Source organism: Rissa tridactyla, chromosome 9, assembly GCF_028500815.1.
Source record: "Rissa tridactyla isolate bRisTri1 chromosome 9, bRisTri1.patW.cur.20221130, whole genome shotgun sequence".
NCBI lineage: Eukaryota > Metazoa > Chordata > Aves > Charadriiformes > Laridae > Rissa > Rissa tridactyla.
Window position 1 is genome coordinate 9,261,734 of NC_071474.1, and position 19,574 is coordinate 9,281,307.

At 46.7% G+C, this 19,574-nt stretch overlaps 1 protein-coding gene across 1 annotated transcript in view; it reads left to right on the forward strand.

Annotated features, from left to right (window-relative positions):
• The first annotated feature begins 1,341 nt into the window (after positions 1-1,341).
• The window catches only part of ACAN (aggrecan), a 50,812-nt gene continuing 32,579 nt past the window's right edge, over positions 1,342-19,574 (forward strand). The window contains exon 1 of the mRNA XM_054214561.1: positions 1,342-1,447. The gene's annotated coding sequence lies outside the window, so the exon portion shown is untranslated. The remainder of the gene's footprint in view (positions 1,448-19,574) is intronic.

Here is a 19,574-nt window from a genome sequence, read left to right on the forward strand (position 1 = left end):
CAAACGTAAGACCTCAGGTTTCTCTGCTGATGTACAACAGGTTTTTCAACCAGAAGATCTTTTCTCAACTGTGAAAATCTCAGCGGTTTCCCACCTCCTCCCAGCTGCCATCTGGCCCCTTCACAAGCCAAAGTGTGGGCCTGCAGCAACAGACCCGTTCCCTCCTTTCCAAGCACAGCTTTTTCTCCCACTCAAAGTTACCAGCATCCCCCACAGGAAAAAAGAAAAAAAAAAAAAAAAGAAAAAAAATCAAAACACGTTACAACCTCTTCAGCACTTTCTGACAGTACCAGAACTGCCAAGGATTCAGTTATGGGATCCTCCTGAAAGTTTTGGGGTGGTTGCTCCACTCTCCACCATTCCCAGGTGCTTACAGGCTCTGTATTTCTCAGCTTTTAGACAAACTCACCCCTAACATCCTCCTTTCTCTGCCTTTATATCACTTATCAGTTACTAATGCTCCAGGTGCTTTCTTCAGGAGCACGGAGCATCCCTTCGCTCCCTCCCTCCCCCCCTCCCTCCCCACTGAGATTCACTGCCATCACCTGCCTCCTCCTCCTCTGCAGGAGCTAGCACAGCCATGCCAGAGACTTCCCTAAACTTTCCTGTTTGCTACTCTCTTTCAGCTCCCCACTAAATCTGCTCATTTCCACTCAGACTGCAGTGATATTGACTGCATTGCAGACACACGGACTTTGCTCAGGTTCCTTAATTAGCTTCATCTTATTTTAGTTTGCATAAACCACGTTCTCTTTTTATTACATAAACTATTTCTTGTCTCTCAACCACTTGTGGTGCTCCAGCCAGTTTGCTTCCAAACCAGAGGGCTAAATTTAATCCCCCACTCTCCATTCAGCTTTCTCCATTTACAGTATTTTTTTTTTTTGGTCGTGCTTTTTTCCCCCCTTTCTTTTCTTTTCTGTGTTTTTTTTTTTTTTCCTTCTTTCCAAGAGGCTGGGCTTCCCTTTCTGTCCTTAAGCCCTCCTATTTCCCCCTGCCCCCTGGATGCCTGCCTACCTTTACTCTAAAATCCAGAGGAGGATCCAATGCACTTAGTTTGCCAGCTCTTCAAGAGGTATCTAAGGAGGCTGACAGGAGTTTGATGGTCTCTCTTGCAGCCAGTGGCAGCTGATGTGGTCTGAAACCCTCTCTCTCCTTTTTGCCATTCACACACAGTACTTACTCTTCAAGCCTGCTGCTGCTGCCACTGCCTGAAAGGACCTGAAACACCACACAGGGAATTTTGATTTCTTCTGGGGAACCAGGGAAGAGAGAAAAAAAAAAAAAAAAAAAAGGGCAGGAAAACTCATCTGGAGATTGTGAAGAAGACATACAGTAATAGCAAGAAGTGGCAAGCTCTTTCCTTCTTGAACGCCGAAAAACACCTCATTTCTCTGCCAGGTGTATGGGACTTAGATTCTGGAAGCACTGCACTGAACTGTTAAAGGTAATGTATTGTGCTTTCCTCCCTCCTTTCTCTTTGGTATCTTTTCCTTAACTTTCCTATTTGTTTCCTCAGCGCTCTAAAGATGCAGGCTCTCGATCAGTGGATTGGCTGTTTCCCTGGTGAGCAGCCAGCAGAGAAATGGGAGGAAAAGTTGTAAACTGATTGAGCCCCAGCCTCTCCACGGAGTTTCCCTTCTGGAAGCTGCGCTGCCGTGAGCGGGGAGCCTGCGCCTGCGGCGCCTCTGGGCGCAATGGTCCTCACCAACAACCCACCCGTTACGGGGAGCAAACCTATAGCCAGGGGCAACACCTATGTGTTGAGTTTGTTAGTCAGCTTGGGGAAGGGAGGGAACGCAAGCCACTGGCTTCAGAGACCCTATAGCCAAAACCACGAGGCGGGAGAGCAGAGACAGGGTTATCCCCCTTCTCCCTCCCCAAAAGACCTTCCAACCCACCGGTGTTTCTCTGTGATGGATTTCAGCTACTGCTCAAGCCCTGGTGATGCGTCTGATCCTGCTTCTGAGCACGGGGGAAGGAGGCTGCCGTCGTGCTGGGTTGTTTTTTTTTGCAAGCGTCCTAAATGGCTGTGCAGGGGTTTCTCGTGGCTATTGCTTTGATCAGTGTCGTTGCTTTGCTACAGGGAAGGCAAAGGGTGATCTCTGAGCTAGAGGGGTGTTAAGCTTTCTAAGGGCTGGCAAGTTTAGAAAGAGAATGAAAAGAGCCTGGATGCCGGAGGGTTTGACAGCGCCGTCCCCTTGCATGTGGATGGCAGGGGCCGGCGGCTGGCAGCGTCTCCTGGGTTATTTCCAGTTAGCTGCTCCGGGCGTTACTCAGTACCTGCCCTCTTTCTGAAGCCATTCACTGATGAAGCATATTTTTAGCAATAGTTTGCAGGGAGATGAGTTCTTCCGCAGAAGTTTTATTTTTCAGAATCTGTCTATCAGAAATGTCTTCTTCTCATTCATTTACTACTTTTTAAGACTTTTCATTTAAACCTTGTGCTAAGTAACCCTCCGCAAGTAGCAGAAAGCGTGCGCTTTAACCTTTCCCTTTTGAGTTGTGTAGCCAAAAAACTTCAGTTTGAAGAGCTTTCCTAGCTTTCTAAAATAACTTTGCCAGATGTGGAAAGGAGGGGAACATCCCACAATGAAATAGTTGGGAAAGTGGAATTTTTTAGCATTCCTTACTACTGTGGTTTTTCGTCTATAAGTTCCCAGTAAAGGATGTTGGCTGGGCAGAGGGGCCGGGGGTTCGGGGACTGAGTTTGGTGGGTTTTCAGATCCCGCGAAGGAGGGCAACCCTGCGTGCTGTTGGAAGCCAAGCTATTTGTTTCTTTGGTTTGGATGTTTGATGTTATATTTTCCTGCTGGCTTCAAGAGATTGCATCCGCCTGACAGGTCGAAGGGGAGATGTTGCTCCTCTCCGAGATGTTTCGAGTTGCTGTCAGAGTGTGAAAAGGGAGGCATCCCCTCCCACCATCGCCAGACGGGGCAGAGGGTGAGGGTTGGAGATGTCCCTGGCTGAGCGCTCTCAGCAGCCTGAACGGTCTTTGGGGGAAAACTTCATCTGTTCCACTTGAACTTGCCGGTTAATGTTTCCTATAATCACCTCCGTGTACAGTAGCAGGGTTTGACAGCAGCACGGGGGCTGGAGGATGGATGGGTGAAGAGAGCAGATGAGATGATAGGAAACTGGGGGAGGGAAAGAAACGGAGGGAAAAACTTCCTAAGGAAAAGATGTTCAGCAGACTTAGCACTGTCAGAGCAAACAGCAGCTCATCACCGTAAAACACTACCTAATTAGTGAGGAACATTGAAGGGTTTAGAGGAGAAGAGGATGGACGGTATTACTTAAAAGACAGAAATGAATGAATGAATGCGTAAATGAAAAGAGAGACCAGATTGTTGTTCAGTGCTCTGGTATCACCCAGGGACGTGCATAACAGTCAGAAACCCTGGGGACTCCAAAATCCACTCCATTGTTGGTCTTTCCTCTCCTTTTCTCTCTCTGGGGCAGATCCTCTGCAAACATAAGCTGCACAGATCCAGTGACTTCACTGCCTTCCCATGCTGACGGGAACGTGGGCTGGTGGAGGGCCAACTGGTCCCATTTTAAAAATCAACAGGACCTTTCTTAGCTGCCTGAGACAACTTTTCCACCGCCACCTTCCTCCGTCTCCTCGCTTCCCCCTTTCCCTCACCAGTGGTGGGACGGCTGCTCTACCACAAGACAACCTTCCCTGAGCTGCTCTCTTCTTCCTCCTCCTCCTTTTCTTCCCCCCCCCGCCCCTCCCCGAACCCGCTGCAGCCTCCACATGTGAAACAAGCCGGGCTGTGTGTGCCTCTCTCAGGCAGCTTCCCAGCAGCGGCAACAAAAGCCGTGTTCATAGCGGGTCTGGACCACATACGGAGCCAGCGCGCGACGGCTGCCGAGCAGCCCAGAGCAGCCGGGGCTGTTTAAAGAGTGAAAGAGAGAGAGTGAGACGGCAAAAGAGAGGGAGCTGTTATATATTAAAAAAAAAAAAAAAAAAAAAAGAAAAAAATTAAAAAAAAATACTTGAGCCCAGTGCAACAACGGAAACCTTACAGTTTACTTTTTAAAAACTCAGTACTTCCTTGTGAGAGGGCAGAACAGCTCAGCCTGTGTGCGGGGAGCAGGTCTGCGGGCTCTGCCTGTGTGCACAAGGATGGGTGTGTGAGCGCTGCCTCCCCTCCCGCTCAATGGGCTCACAGTATAAATCTAAAGAAGCTTTTTGTTGGCCTGATGAATAGGCGGGGGGTTTTGTCGCGCTACCCGCGCAGCCTTTTTTGAGACACTTCACACCGAGATATTTTTTTTTCCCTCTGTGTGCTTTTCATTGGGCTTTCCCTTTTTAATAAAAATTTCCATTTCTCCCTTGCATGATATTCCCCCTCCCCGGTGATTGCTCCGTACAGAGCAGAGAGAAGAAGGGTGGGGGGAACGATGAGAAATACCAGAATCATTCGACTTGGGTGGAATGAGCCTCCATGTGCTTTAGCTGTTGAAATGCCCTGAGGTGTTAAGTAGCAGCCCCATGGACCGCCTTGCTTCGATTTCCTTCCCCTGCTTTACAAGCCCAACCACTGTGCAATCAGCTTTACTGATCTAACACTCCCGATGGTTCCAGCCACCTCTGTCAATGGGTTGGAGCCATGTCACTGCCCCTGTGACCAAGTGAGGATGAGGGAGATGATGTGACTCGGGCACGCTGGCCACGCAGCAAAGTCCAGAAGCCACCAGGTCTCCGTTCCTGCTGTATAAGCTGCATGGAAGCAGCCTGAGAGCAGGCTTTGCCTGCGGGTTTCCATGGCTCTGCCTTTCCCTGAGGCTGGCTGAGGAGGAAACCATGCTGGACTTGGGAAATGGAGGGAAGGACAGAGCAGAGGACACGGAAAGGGCTCTGCTGAGAGAAGGAAGCAAGAGATCAAAGCAGGGGAACGGGATACCTCTGACAAGCATAATGGTCTTGGGTTTTCACCTTTGTCGTTGCTCTTTATGTCAGCCGAGGCATGGCAATTCATGGCTCTTTTCCAAACCCCAATGCCAGCCAGAGGACACCTGGGCCAGCTGAAGTAGGGAGAACTTTAGGAGAGACCCAAAATTAACCCAGGTGAGGAGTCCTGCCTTGCTGCCTTGTTCCCCCCAGGTTGTCACCATGTCCTGAGAGTGTCCAGGCTTATGATGGAAAGGAGCAGTAATTGCTGTGAAGAACTTGAGTGGTGGCATGTCCCAGGAAAGGGACGTATTTGACCTGGCAGCTGTACTCATTATTACAGTCAGTGAGGCACCACGTGAACCTTGAACGTGGGGATAGCCCTGGTTTCCGCCATGTTACCAGGGAACTGCATGGGAGGCAGGGATCTTCTGATACACCTTGGTGCTGCAGAGGGGTGGAAGGAGATGAATCCAGCCTTGCTCCATGCCCAGCCATGGGTAGGGCAGGTCCCAGAGGAAAGGCACTCACTTCAACGGAGGCCACATCAGGCAAGCGAGACAAAAGGGCATCTGCAAGAGCAACCACATCGCATCGTAGGGACAAAGTGATCAGGACAGGAAATTTCTTCTGGCAGGGTAGTGCTCATGGGTTAGGCCCAAGAGGAGCAAAACTGTCTATTAAGCCATGCCCAATAAATGTAGCTTACATTGGTGGGAGAATATGGAATGTAAATACTCATGCTTCAAGGCATAAGGTGACCACTAAATGCCTAGTGTTAAAAAGAAACTTCCTCCTCAGCAATTTATTCCCTATTTTTCGATGATGAGAACTTTGCTCTGAAGCTGGTGATATAGGTCTTGTCCAAGATAGGATACTGGCCTGGACACACCATCGGCTTCATCTGGTCTGGCAATTTCCATGTGCCTTTGGCGTCTCCAATGCCTTTGGTTAGCCCTGGGCAGAGGACTTGGACACTTTATTAGCAGTAGTATAGAAAACCGCTGAAGGACAGAAGGAATCTTCTGTGATGGCTGCAGGAGATTTGACTTAATAGGTGAGAAATTTAAATAGGAATAATTTGACAGGAAAAAAAAAAATCCATAGGGAAAACTAACAAGAAATAACCAAGGAACATCTCCTGACTGAGGTTAGATGACAGACTGGAGGAAGAGGGCGTGTAAGGAAAATGCAGAGGTCAGCAGCTGATAAAGAGGTGAAAATGATGGTGCTGATCCCTTCCAGCTGGAGCTCCCATCCATCATTCACACCTCCGTAGGGAGAGCCGCTGCTGTGCCGGCGATTGAATAACCTGTAATCCACTGCAAAACCTGCTGCTCCTGCTGGGATCCTGCATGGGATCAGGGATAAATACCCAGCCACAGCCCTGGAAATCCCTGGGCACCTCAGGCTTTGCGGAGGGCTGGGGCAGATTCGGTACTTTTGCTGGCACAAATCTATTGACTTCAGAAGATTACTCCGGCTTAGCAGTACTGTGGTACAGCAGCCGTAGATCTAAGTGTAATTAACATTACATCATCTGTACCACAGTTTCAAGGTTGAAATAATCACGTAGTTCACATATTGGAAATTACAGGATGGCTTTCATATAAATGATTAACTGTCACTATTACTTACCCCAGAAAAATAGTTTCTATGGTGTTTGGTGTATAAATAATACCCTGTACCTCTATAGCGCTCGGCTTCAAAGTAATGCTTCAGTGCCATACCATAACGAATACCCTAACATTCTGTAATAACCGGTCTGCAAATGATGTCTTTTCCCCTGTTGTAAATTATACCGTACGGTTACTGCCACTGCTGCTATTGCATTCAGTCTGGTTAGTAAATAATACTCTTTCCCTACCATTGTATCTGGGGTTTAAATAATACCCTGTCCTCATACAGCAGTTGGCATGTAAGTGTCACCCTAATCCTGGTCCGTACTTTGGAGTGCACAGAACTTCCTGCTGCTGCAGAACAAATTGCAGCCTTCCTCCCCGTAGCATTTGCCCTCTAAATATTACCCTGCTGTTTTATATAGCACTTATTGTATAAATAATACCCTGCTGCCTTTTAGTAATTGATATGTAAGTGATACCATCAGGCTGCGGGGTACTTAGTCTGCTAATGCCGCCTACTACATGGGCATTAGATGACACAGCGGGGCTGTGTGGTGGGGGACACTGGGATACCAGCTCAGCCCTTCGTCACTGTTACCTGGGTCTTCTCTCAAAAACCAGGGTGCTCAGCAGCCACAGAGCTGGAGCTCCCCTGCAGCCGTCACTGCGTGTCAGCAGGGAAAAGAGGTCACCCTTTTGCTTGGCCACCTAGCCCACGGGATCTTCACCCTTCCTAGAGTCCTTCAGGATCACTTTGCCAGAGACAGAGCAAAACCCCTATGCCTTCACAGTTCCCAGATTCCCCGCAGTTTGCCTCCTTAAAAAAAAAAAAAAAAAAAATTGATGCTAAGGGCAGGGGTCACCTTCCAGTCTCAATGCACGGTTTCCTGCCTGTTATATGACGGTGTGAAATGATTCAGCACCGCCAATAATGTTGAGAAAAACCTAAGGAGTCATGTTTAGCACAGGACAGAAGGATCTTCATGACTCTGATTGCTCAGCTCTGAATCTGTCCAGTGTTTTGAAATGCCCCGGGCCATCCCCGGTGTTCCCCTGAGACTACAGCTCTGTGCAGTGTTGTACCCATTTCATCTGCGCAATTATTCCCATATCAGCACACCGATGCTGCATGCATACCTCCTTTATACCATTTTGAAGTATGCGCATTCTGGTTTGGACTACTCTCTTGTGGTAGCCAGGTAGACCTGTGGGTTACGGGCATGAAAATCTCAGAGACTGGGAGGCAAATGCGATCTTCATTTCAGTTCATCTTCAGTGCTGTGCTTCCAGCTCTCGCTAACCTACCCAAAGAGACTTTGAATTAGCTAGCCCAGGCACCATCACCACTCCAACCAAGACAGCACTGAGTTCAGTGTGGGCTACAAAACATACCCGAGAAGTGAGATAAGTTCTCGGGTTAGTTGTCCGCTGCTGGACACCACACCGCCATGGCATGGCGCTTAGGCGGCTGGCGGCCAGCTCAGTCTTGTCTGCAATACCTAGTGAGGTTCCCCTGGAAGAAATTAGGACAAGTGCCCCTCAGTCTTCATCTCCATTCTCCATTAGGGAAACCATGTATTTTTCCCTAGAGACCCCATTTCAAAGAGATAATAAGCTTCTGTCCTTCCTTCTGCTAGCCCCACCGGGTGTTCTCCTTTAGTCAAGGTAAGGTTTATGGGCAGAGGTGCTATCTCCAAGGGCAGCTGAGAACACTGGAAAATAAATATTCTTTGTCTAACACAAGTCCCTTTTCCAGATTTTCAATCCAGACCAGCCACCTCGCTTCTGCTCTGGTTTTGGCCAGTTTCATATAATTGTCACTGTCAGTTGACTTAAAACTGGCCTCCTACTTTGAATAAGCACATCGAACCAACATAAACCCCTGTATTCTGTGAATATTAAGCTCAGCCCCTTTTTTCCTTGGTGCTAAGGCCCCCTGCTCCCCTATATCCTCCATGGCAACTCAGATGTTGACGTGTTCTTGGAGAGAGGGTGCTTTGGCATCTTCAGAATCAGTCTAGCATCAAAGACAAGAAGGCTGGGTTTGCTCATGCTTAAAATGGAAATATCTCTCTTATACTGTAGTCTCAGGGTAATGTTGAAGCTTTACTTTTGCCTCCATTATGTGTATTGGTGAAAGTGAAGTCCCTGAAATACGTTGGTTGGCACCTTCTCCCCAATCCTGGCACAGTTTATTTCAAATTTCTTCTGTTCTCCACTAGATTTCTCTCTCTGTTCTGCAACTGCAAATGTAGCTGACTGTTTTTCTTGTAGATCTGCAGTACCTCATCCGTTAGAGAGTTACCTCTCATCTGTGCTGTTGGTATAATTAAACAGTAATATTTAGAAATTGATTGGATATCGGGGTCATTAGACGCTCAGATAGCTGATTGGATTTATCTCACTTATAAAATTATGTCATTTTCCAGAAGTTGCTTTAGGGACCGAAGGCCACGTTTTGCAGAAGCAGCAGAGCGCCCCAAGACACAGAGAGCACTTCTGCAAATTCCATTAGGTGCCTCGCCTATCCATTTGCATCTTTAAATTCTGAAATACGGTGGACATTTTGGCAGGCTATCAGAGTTTTACTAAACAGTTTTGACGCTCCCAGAAATCTCAAGGCATCTCATGAGAGTGCACTGTTCTTTTGCTGCTGTATCAAAACTTGTATCCAGGATCTTTAGAGTGCAGTTTAGAAGCCTGCTGATTTTGTCAATGACCAGTGGGGCTTGTTTCTCTTGCTCTCCTAAATACTTGCTTATACTTGTCATTCTCTTTTGCAGCATCCTTATGGTGGGGAGGAGGTTGCACTGAGTCTTTCAGAGAGCAAGCACAGAGCGCACAGCCTAAGGGGAGAGGATGTCCAACGTAGCTTTTGAACATCCTCAGTGCCGCACAGAGGGCTCGAGAGGTCCCAGACATTGGCTGGACAAGCCTGGGGTCTACATGGACCAATCTTTGAGGGCGAGAACAAGTACCTGCTCTAGTCCCTCACCTTCCCAGTATGCTTCCATTCAAAATCATTAACTTAAAGTATCATAGAATGTGTTGGGTTGGAAGGGACCTTTAAAGGTCATCTAGTCCAACCCTCCTGCAGTGAGAAGGGACATCTTCAACTAGCTCAGGTTGCTCAGAGCCTCATCGAGCCTGGCCTTGAATGTCTCCAGGGATGGGGCCTCCTCCACCTCTCTGGGCAACCTGGGCCAGTGTCTCACCACCCTCATTGTAAAGAATGACTAATTGTAAAGTATGACTAATTGAACCATGTTTGCAGGAATGCTCATGCAAAATGTTAGAGAATATTTTTGTTTTGAACATCTAGCTGTCAACCAGTTTTCCTGAACATCGCTCCCGTTGTGTGGTTTATTTAAGCGGTGTGGATCAATGTGCATTAGTGCTGTGATGGTTTTTCAGTTGCAGTGATGGAATTACCACGATCTGCAGACTGCTCCGTGACGGTGCCCAAATGTTACGTATGATTAGATCCAGTTCTCATACTGTGCGTAAAAGCCAAACAGGATTTTCCTTGCTATATTGTCTTATGGAATTAATTGTTCTTCTGTCTGAAAGCAGAGTGCTGTGTACAAACTTTTGGGGATTTAGACTTCCTTTTGAGAGCTCTCCCTGCTGTCTGTTTGGGACTTGCAAGCAGTTATTTGTCTAGACTAGGTTTTAATACCAGAACTCGGGCTTAATGTTCCCAACCTCATAGTTAAATGACATCTTTTCTACTGATTCCAGTGGTAACTGGATCTGGCCACCAGATAATTTACCTGCCCATCCTATTGGAAGGATCTGGTTAAAATAGATCATAATTATAACTTGCCTTTGAATTGGTCTTTTATGCCAATAGTATAAAACAATTTTTACTTTTATACAGTTTCTTTTGCTAGTGTTTTGTGTCTGAGCTAAAATACCAGTGTAGCATGCTCCAGGATCCATTTTAAAGACCACATCTCCTCCATTAATGCTGGACTGTATTTGCTGGTTTGAAACACTTTGCTAGGCAGTTATTTTGCCTACAAGGAGATCTGTGTTGGTGTCTTTGTGTTCCCCAAAATGTAGGGTACTGTTGGTTTTAAGCTGTTCCACGTACCTCTGGAAAAACAACATTTTCTGTTGCCCTTACAGAATGCATCACCAAACACTGGGCAGTGTTTTGGCGCTCTCCCTCAACCACATCTCATACATAGGAATTTATTTGCCTCTCAGAAAATTTTGCATTCCCATCTAGTTGCTGTTTTGGTTTCCTCCATACCTATGTTTCTCTTATTGAACGTATGACATACGGATTTTGCTTAGCAAACTGTAGATTTGGGCTTAGTAGCAGCGTCTCTCCAAACGTCTGTGGCTTATGCTAAAGTTAAATGGTTAAATTTCTTTCCCTTCGCAGTCTACACCTCACAGAGTGATTTTATATTTCATGTAAGAGCCTTGCTTTTATTCAGGATTCCCATGGTCTCCCCAAATTCACGTTTATGCTCTCTAGGCTTGGTCAGAAGCATTCCTTCTAGATTGCAAGGTCTTTAAGGCAGGGACGGTTGCCTGCCTGTGCTGGGGTAATTCAGTGGAGCCCCGAGGTCTGAGCTGTAATGAAAAGATTATTGATATGCATTCATTGACCCTAGACTGAAACTAATTTTGGAGAGGCTAATTGTCTCCTTCTTGCTCTCTCTTTCAGTGTCACATCATCACAGTTGCTTCCTAAGTAATACCATACCTAAGCCCATTTATAAATTCATGTATATGTAGAGACAAAGCTCTATATTTACATAACACACATTCAGGTCAAAGAGTTTGCCTGCTTTTAAAGTGCAGCGTTTCTATTCTTCAGGCCAGTTTCACCGCGTGTTTGAAGGGAACAGACCTTTCAGTGTGGGCAGAGTTTTGTGAAGACACTGAGATCTCCTTTGGAAAAAAGCAAAAGGCTGTGAATGAGTTTTGGATTGAACAGTGGGTGTCATAGGATTAAAAATTTATCCTTTTACATTTGTTGCTTGGTTTAGAAAGTGTTTCTTTCAAGGGTTTTCTTGGGGAAGTTTTGGACTGACCCAAAATGGAAATCTCAGCCAGGAAACTGAAACCCTTCTGCCAATTATTCCCTCTCCTATGCTGAGGTGTCCCGTTATCTTTTCTGATGGGTGGATGAATTCATCACGCAGAGGCTGACATCCACGTTCATGGAGGGGCCAGTGGCTAAAAGAGGACAATTTCTAGGCATCTTTTCCATCACCTTGCTCCTTCCCTTCCAGCTCCCTGTCAGTCTCATAAAGTAGGACTTAATGATCTTGAGGTCTCTGATGGATGGTCTTTCTCTGGGGCAAACCCAAAACAAGCTTGCTTGGCTGTGAACTATTTTGTTGTTATCTTTCTTGTCGTGTTTTGTTTCCCGCTGTACAATTTGGCTTGGTTCAGAAGCGTCGCTATAGTGTAAAAAAACAAGAGGAAGATTTATTTTCTGCCTGGAGTCCCCGTCGGTTTCTTCCCAAGAAGAAGGGAACAGGCTGAACCAAAGGCAGGAATTACTGTTCGGATAAAGTGACTTGACAGGTGAATAGGAGCAGTGGATGAGTGTCCGTGCCCAATGGGACCACCCCTAGCAAAGAGACCTGAGCATCCCTCAGTGTTCCCAACATGGTGAAATCCCCTTGGAACGACTGGTGCAGGACAGGGCAGTTGACTGTACTTTGAGGCTCCCCGTCCCCCAAAAGGAATGGAGCAATATCAAACTAAACAGGGAAGTTATTGACTGAGCCAGTTAAATTGAGTTAAATACACACTGTGTGTCTTGGCTAAGAGGGAAGAGGACACTGCATGCCAGAACAGTCTCCTGGTACACGAACGGTTTGAGCACACAAAAAAAGGAATTGTACAGGGATGCAGGGCTACCAGGTGCCATGAGATGGCACTGGCTGGGGGAGTGACTGGGGATGAACATAAAGGAAAAATCTGAGCGAAGAGATAGCCTGGTGAGATTTTAACAGGCCCTTAAACCCTCCACGCACTTACAGCAAAGCCCCTGGTTTGCACCACCAGACAGCAGCCACAGACGCTGCCCCAGCTCAGCACCCGCCTGCTGCGGGACTCGGTCCCAGGAAGGGAGGAGAAGGGGGAGCCCATTGTCCATGGTCCACGTAATCCTCCACCGCTGCTAAAACTGTCAAGAGGGGGACAAAGTGGGCCAGGAGAGCTGGTCTAGGAGGAAATGAGAGGAGACAGCGAACCATTCTCCTGCTGTCATGCATGAGGCAGTTTCAGGGGGTGCAATGCCCAGCCATTGATTAAGATTTCCTAGAACCAGAGATGGGAGTGAAAAGCTGCTTCTCTTTCTTAATCCTTCCTGTACTATTCAGTCTCCTAGTACAAGCTGGCATGGCTGTTTTGTGCTCAGTCTAGTTTTCAGAGGTTTGCTGGCAGAGGAAACCGAGAAGTAGGAAAGTCTTCTTCAACACAGCCAAGGCAGAAAAAACCTCATTATAGTCTGAATGTGAAGTCTGTGGTCTCTGCTTATGCTGTGTGCCCTCTCCATAAACTGGAAGGCGAAGCCAGCCCAGTGCCTCCAGAACTGAGGTTCATCATATCAGCCCCAGACAGCAGACAGCTTTGGTGAAAACCTACTCCAACATTTTGATAAAGACCCTTCTTCAGACAGTGGAGTGCAAGAGATCCTTCGTCAGCAGTAGCAAAGCCCACACTTGCATTATGGTTGGGGGTTCCCACCGCTGCCAGAAAAAGTATCTGAAGTCCTTGTGATTAGAGGCTTGAGAGGAAAAGCTCTTTTGCTCCCAGGAGGCTCTCTCCGCTTGCCTGCACAAGGAGTGCGTGAGAACATTTGATATGCATGTGCCTTTCTAGGGAGTCACAAACGGCTTGAGCATCTGGAAACAGAAGAAAATAGCAATCCCCTTCTCCACTGAAATGCCAGTGATCTGCTCAGTAGGAAAAGATGGTTCTCCATCTTCTGGGGTTATGAAGAAAAAAAAAATGCCAAGAGATTGGTAGATTTCAAATCTTGCTGTTTATTTATGGCACGTAGTAACACTCGTTTGGACCACTGGCACTGCCTCCTGAACCGCACGTCGCAGGATGTCTCCCCGCTTTCCAGCCAGTCAGCAGAAAGCCCCAGGCCCTCTCCCATGCCATTTGCCCATTCGTCTTCCAGGTCATCCCAAAGGGAGGATCGAGTCGAGATTCTACCTTCCTTGCAAAACTAAACTGTGCATGTCTTGGATTTATGAGACAGGAAATCTACTTGGGAGGAAAGCTGGGGCTGAAACGGCCTCATTTAAGTAAATCTAAGCACAGTGTTTACACAACGTCTGGAATTAATGCAGAGAAAACTTTCAGGTGCCAACTTTGGAAAGAGAAAATGGGGCGCAAAAAGAGACAGATACTGAGACTGTGAGGAAGCTGGAAGCTCTTCCTCCAGGTTGGTTGGAAGGTTGCTTTTACTGCTGTTAAGCACCAGCAGCATGCTATACTTGGTAACGCAAAGGACAGATAGGGTGTGATTGCTCACCTATCTCTTTTGTGTCCAAGCTGTGAGAGTGGGAGGATGTTTAGTATCACCAGCTGTGTGTTTTCCCAGCACGGACGGGATCACCAAAGATTGGGGTGCAGCATGATGCACATAGCATATCAGTAGAAGGTGTCCTTAGCAAGAGGTTGCTGCAGCCTTTGTATCTTAAAAGAGGTGCCTAATTCACATGAAGGGACATTAATGCAAGTGGAGGCTACGCACAACATTACACATGACTGATACTAACCAGAAATGGGGTCACACTGTCATTAGCATTAGCATGTCATTACCATGACCCAAATGTGTAGTTATTACAGAGGTCCTACAGCTATGTCTTGTGGCTTTCACCTTGAATGTCCTAAGTTTGTTGGCGTTCCAAGCCAGGGTGATGTTTTCTGTCCATCTGGAGTACACCAAGAGGAAAAATCTTTACCACCGTGAAGCTGAGAGGAACCAGCTTCATGACGTCACTTCCAGTCCTGCCAAGTGCCTTGTTAGGTGAACTTTCACATCACATTTCTTAGGAGAAAATGTTGCATCCAAAAGTATTTACAGATATCAGATTTGGGCAGTAACTAGCAAAGTCAGTGAAGAATTAGGTTTCCGTGCCTATGAATTCTGTATTAAAACATGGTTTCAAAGGCATTATGGATTTCTGGAAAGCCAGCTTTCTGAAGGGCTGAGCTCAGTCAGAGCAAAAGGGAAGCAAGGCAGAAGATGTCCACGAATCTTCTGCCAGCGTAGCAGCGCTGCAGAGATTTGCTTCTCTGCAGTCACGTTGGCATCTTGTTCTGTAGCCAGAGGGGGACATCTTCTCGTTTTTAAGGCTGCTTCTTTGCACAGATGAGGTTTCAGCCTACTCATGAAATAAGTGGAAAGCCAAATGCTTCACAAGTGAAAACCCCCAGCGCAGCCTGCGCACCATTGTCACGCTCCAGCAGAGTAATGGGACACCCCCCAGTGGGGACAAGCAGCCGCTGTCAGTCGGATGAGCTTTAACCGTCCGTGAGGATCTGTAGGATCCTCGGCATCTACGGAGTACCTACCTGCCTGTTTAGCTGATGCCTGCTCAGAGCAGGTAGTTATGTGGTGATTTAGAGAGGCCTTACCAAGGTAACGGAAGGAGGGTTGTCCAGGTCCCTCAGTCTTTTCTTTCTCCTGCTCTGAACCGGGCTTAGGTAGCTCAGAGCGTAGGTGCACAGAAACAACAGCTTTCATATTTTTCAGAGGGTTTTACGGTGAGCCAGTGCATTTGAATGGGAAAAGATGTCACTTGAAGGGCTCGTTCTTGACTTCCTTGGATTGTGGCCCAAGGTGCCATCTTCACACCTGATATCCAGGGAGGATCTGGTTTCTCTTGCGTTTTCGTGGGTTTCCTGTCTGTGTCTAGGGGACCTTCGCTGAAGGCTGACAGTAGCTCCATAAAACAAGCGTAGATTGTTACTTTCTTTCCCTGGGATATAACTGTTTACCCGCCTCTTGCTACCAAAGGAGGGTGATGGGTGATTGTCATTCCCAGAGAGAGCACACCCTGGAGGAAAGAGATTTCCAAGTTCCATTACTTCTCTGTAGATTAAATTCTTCCTTCTATCCCATGCGAAAGAATAGATCCCAACTACATCGACTGTTGTGCATAAAGAATAGGGTATAAGGAGGCTTTATGAAGTGCACAACCACCCTCCCATCTCTGACAGTTAGATGTCTAACAGTGCTCCAGGCTCCCTTACTAGCCGACAGAGAAATGGCTGAAACCCTCTTCAAACGTTCTCAACCGACACATCTATTTCATAAGGAGGTGAATTGCTCTTTAGAAGGTTCTTTTTCTCCCCTTGGAGCAGAGAGGATTCTGACTGCGAGCTTCAGCTGGTCTCAAAGGCTCATTGTTCCCTTGAATTTAGAGGCGCTGGGGGCCGTTTGCATGTGGCTCTTGCTTTCCGTATTGAGCAGACACTCAGAGCCATGGCAGCTCAGGACTTGGTGCTGATCCCACACCTTGCATGAAAGGCTCCAGCTGTCATCTCTTTACCATAATGGACATTTTGCAACTTCTCTGTCCTTGAAGGGTAGGAAAATTGCTGGGGTGTGTGCAGCCAGTGACAGACAGTTCTGGTTTTCCTGCAGGAGAGCTAGTTTTGGGGTGGCCAGTGGTGTGGGTTTGCTCTTTGCTCTTTGCTCCTACATGTTTACCTTGCTTCTGATCTCTCAGGGGGAAAAAAAAAAAAAAAAAAAAAGAGAGAGAGGAAAAAAAGAAGGAAAAACAACAAAGAAGAAATGCTGCTGAAGTTAATAGAGATGTAGTGTAAAACCAATGTAAATCAGGGGAACATGAGAGCCATTCTGTGGTAGATACCAGAAAAGAGATAAATGCTTATAAAGCTTTTTATGCTCAGTAGGATGTTTGTTCCAGATCATACGTCTGAGCTTGGATCATAAACTGAACCTAGCGTATGACTGCTTAGGTTTTGCTAAGATTTCCTGCGGCATCTTGCTTATTGAAGCATGTCCACACATCCTTGGATATTTTGTCCTTCCCTGTAGTGTATGCACAATATTATGAGAGAAACAGTCAAATTATAACAGACTGAAAGTCTTTGACTGAAGGAAAAACCATAAAGACACTGAAAATGTAATAGCAAAGAACCAAAATTACAGGTCCGGTCAACTTTGGTTCTTCACGGAGGAGGACAGAGAGGAGCTCTGGACCACATGTTATGGCTGAGGGACATGCCGATACCATCACCAGGGTGTAGTGACAGAGCTGTGTCTGACCGTGTTCACGCCTGCAGTAGCAAGGGGTGCTTGAGGACAGGAGCCAGACGAGGCTTGAGGTGAAACCTGGCGTTATTCCTACTCTGCAATAAATGTTCTCTGTTTTGTGCCTTATGCACTAAGAACGCCTCAGTGCCATCAGTCTGCCATCTCCTGTAACAATCCAGGCAGGACTGTCATTGTGTGGAGGACTGCCTCCCTTGATGACAAAATATCTGAGCAGTTACTGCCGTGTGTCTTTCTGATTCGGGAAAAAAAGGACTTTATTGTTCCAGGGATGGTTTCAGAAGCAGAGCAGGCGGGAGCAGCATCCAAACTGCTCTGTACATAAAGACCTTACTCTCAGAATGGTTTGGAAGCCAGACAGAATGGAATATTTCTCCTATTTTCTTTACAGCTGAAAAAACATGAAAAATCACAGGAGTGCATTTATTGCCATATTTCAGTTCCAAAGTTTGCCTTATTTAAAAAAAGAAGAAGAAATAAAACTGGTTTTGCCCACCCCCCTCACTTTTTTCCCCCCCTTTCCATCCCTCCCATTTCCTGGACCAGGCTGAGGTTTTTAACAGAAAATCTCTCAGTCCTGCACAGAGGCTGGGAACATGCAGAGGGACAATAAAGTGTTTGTTCATAGACATCATAGAGGAACGGTCTGTAGTTTTACAGGGGAGAGGGGAAACCACCGTTTGACACCGAAGCCAACAAGGCCCTGGGACATGCTGTCTAAACATACAGGAGATGTCCTGATGTCCCTGCTGGGTGATGGTGTCTCCTCAGACCTCATCAAAGCCTTGATCCCCGGTGCTGGTGCCTGAAAATAATAGTGCTGAAATAAGGCTGGATGGAGGTGACCATGTGTCCTAGAGAAACTAAGATCCGTTCCCTGATGGGGAATAAACTGGGTATGGAAAACCAGTTGAAGAGAGAGAATCCAAGGCTAAATGAGTAGTGCTGGTTTTGACTCTCGTTCAGAAACCTCTTTATATCCACAATTTTAAAGGAAATATTGTCTTTGGAAATACCTTTATGTCCAGGCATATCTTCTAGGTAGTGAGTGTCATTTTATTAGCTGCCAGAAACAATACGTAAGTGTATTAAAGGTCTTTCAAAACTGAGAAACAAGGAAGCTTAAAATGGCCCATCCGCCCCCAACCAAAGAAGAAAAAAAAAAAAAAAGGACAACAGCAGGATTAAGGGTGATGAAAATAAATTTAATTGCAACAAGGGTGATTAACATGGTCTGGAACAAGCAAAGGCCACAGGAGAAACTGCAGATGGGACTCAATTAAAATAGACTAGAACAGAAAATGCTTTCCAGCAAGCAAACAAGTGAGACTGTGCTGCAAATGGGCCATCTGGCTATTTTCCACTGTACAGTCTTACTGTGTAGGCACATTGTTGGACTTTCACTGTAGTGACTTTCCCTTTTCTTGCTTCCTCCAGGTCCTTCAGCTTTTTGAAAACCTGGGGACAGGGTTGGAAGAGCAAGGGATTAAACCTGTCTGCACATATGTACACACTTCCCTCCACACACACTTAGATTCTCAAATAAACATATTTATATGCAGCCAATTTAGGACAGTCTGCACACAACCTGATACAGAAGCACGGCCTTAGGCATAAAATAAAGTGGCAATAAACTCCAGTGAAAGGGACAGTTGTTCTCTGGGGTGGAGAGCTCCTGAGCCTACCAGCATTTCCCGACTCCGTCTTTTTTGGAAAGGCAAGAGCTTTTCCTGAATTCTTCCTGGCCCAGGCTGAATTGGAGAGGGCCTTGTTTCTGTTTCGGTCACTGGTTAGAGAAGGTAGGATAGCCGGGATTTTTGTGGCAGTTTGGTTGGATTCTTGTTCCTCCAGACTGCTTGGTGCTCTGCACAGGGACAGTTATTCTGATGCAGAGGCATAGCCATGACCTTGCGTAACTTGTCCTACCTCCTCCTCTCTTCTTGCCACAAAAGCTGCCTGCTCCAGCTGTTCTCCTAGCAAGCACAAATGGAGTTTTGAAAGAAAGTCATCTGCAGGGCTGGAAGGTGTTTTTGTAGCATGGACCTTGCAGAAAGCATAGCGTGATCACTGCTGCTTGTGTGTAGGGCTCTGTGCTGCAAGAATTAGTCCCTTCCAGGGCTCCCCACTAGACACTGGACAATCCTCTCTTAGTAGTCACCCTAGGAAGAGCTCCACCAAAGTATCTGCAGCACTCTTGAAGGTGACTTTTTCTACTGGAAGATAAGGACGCTGCAACCAAATTGAAGTTTGTCAGCAGTGACCTGGTATCTCCTATGGGTTCCGTAGCTCATGAAGTAGCTCAACGTTTTCTAGTAGCCAGGCTACCTTGATGATCTTCAAAACAGTAGTCAAATGAAGTTACTTCCAGTCAATGCCCCTACCATATATGTCATAAATATTTATGACATATAAATATTTATTATATATATGGTAGGGTCATTGACTGTATCCCTAATATGTTGCTCAAATCCACCTCTCTCCTTGGCCATTCAGCTAAAATTGGGGGCCCTAATTAGTAAGATGCTGAGCAGGGGATATTCCTGCCACTGCTCGGCCTGCTCCAACCTTTACTCTGCTTTACTCAGTCGTGCAGCTCAGGCACTTCCTTATCCTTGAAAACTTTTCCTCTGTGCCAGATCCCGGTCGGTGAGCTCGGAAACTGCTCCAGGTTGGTTCTCCCATGCGCTGAACTGTACCTTCATGCTCCTTGGGCACAGCTTATCTAATCTGAACTCACACCGCTGTAAAGACAACATCC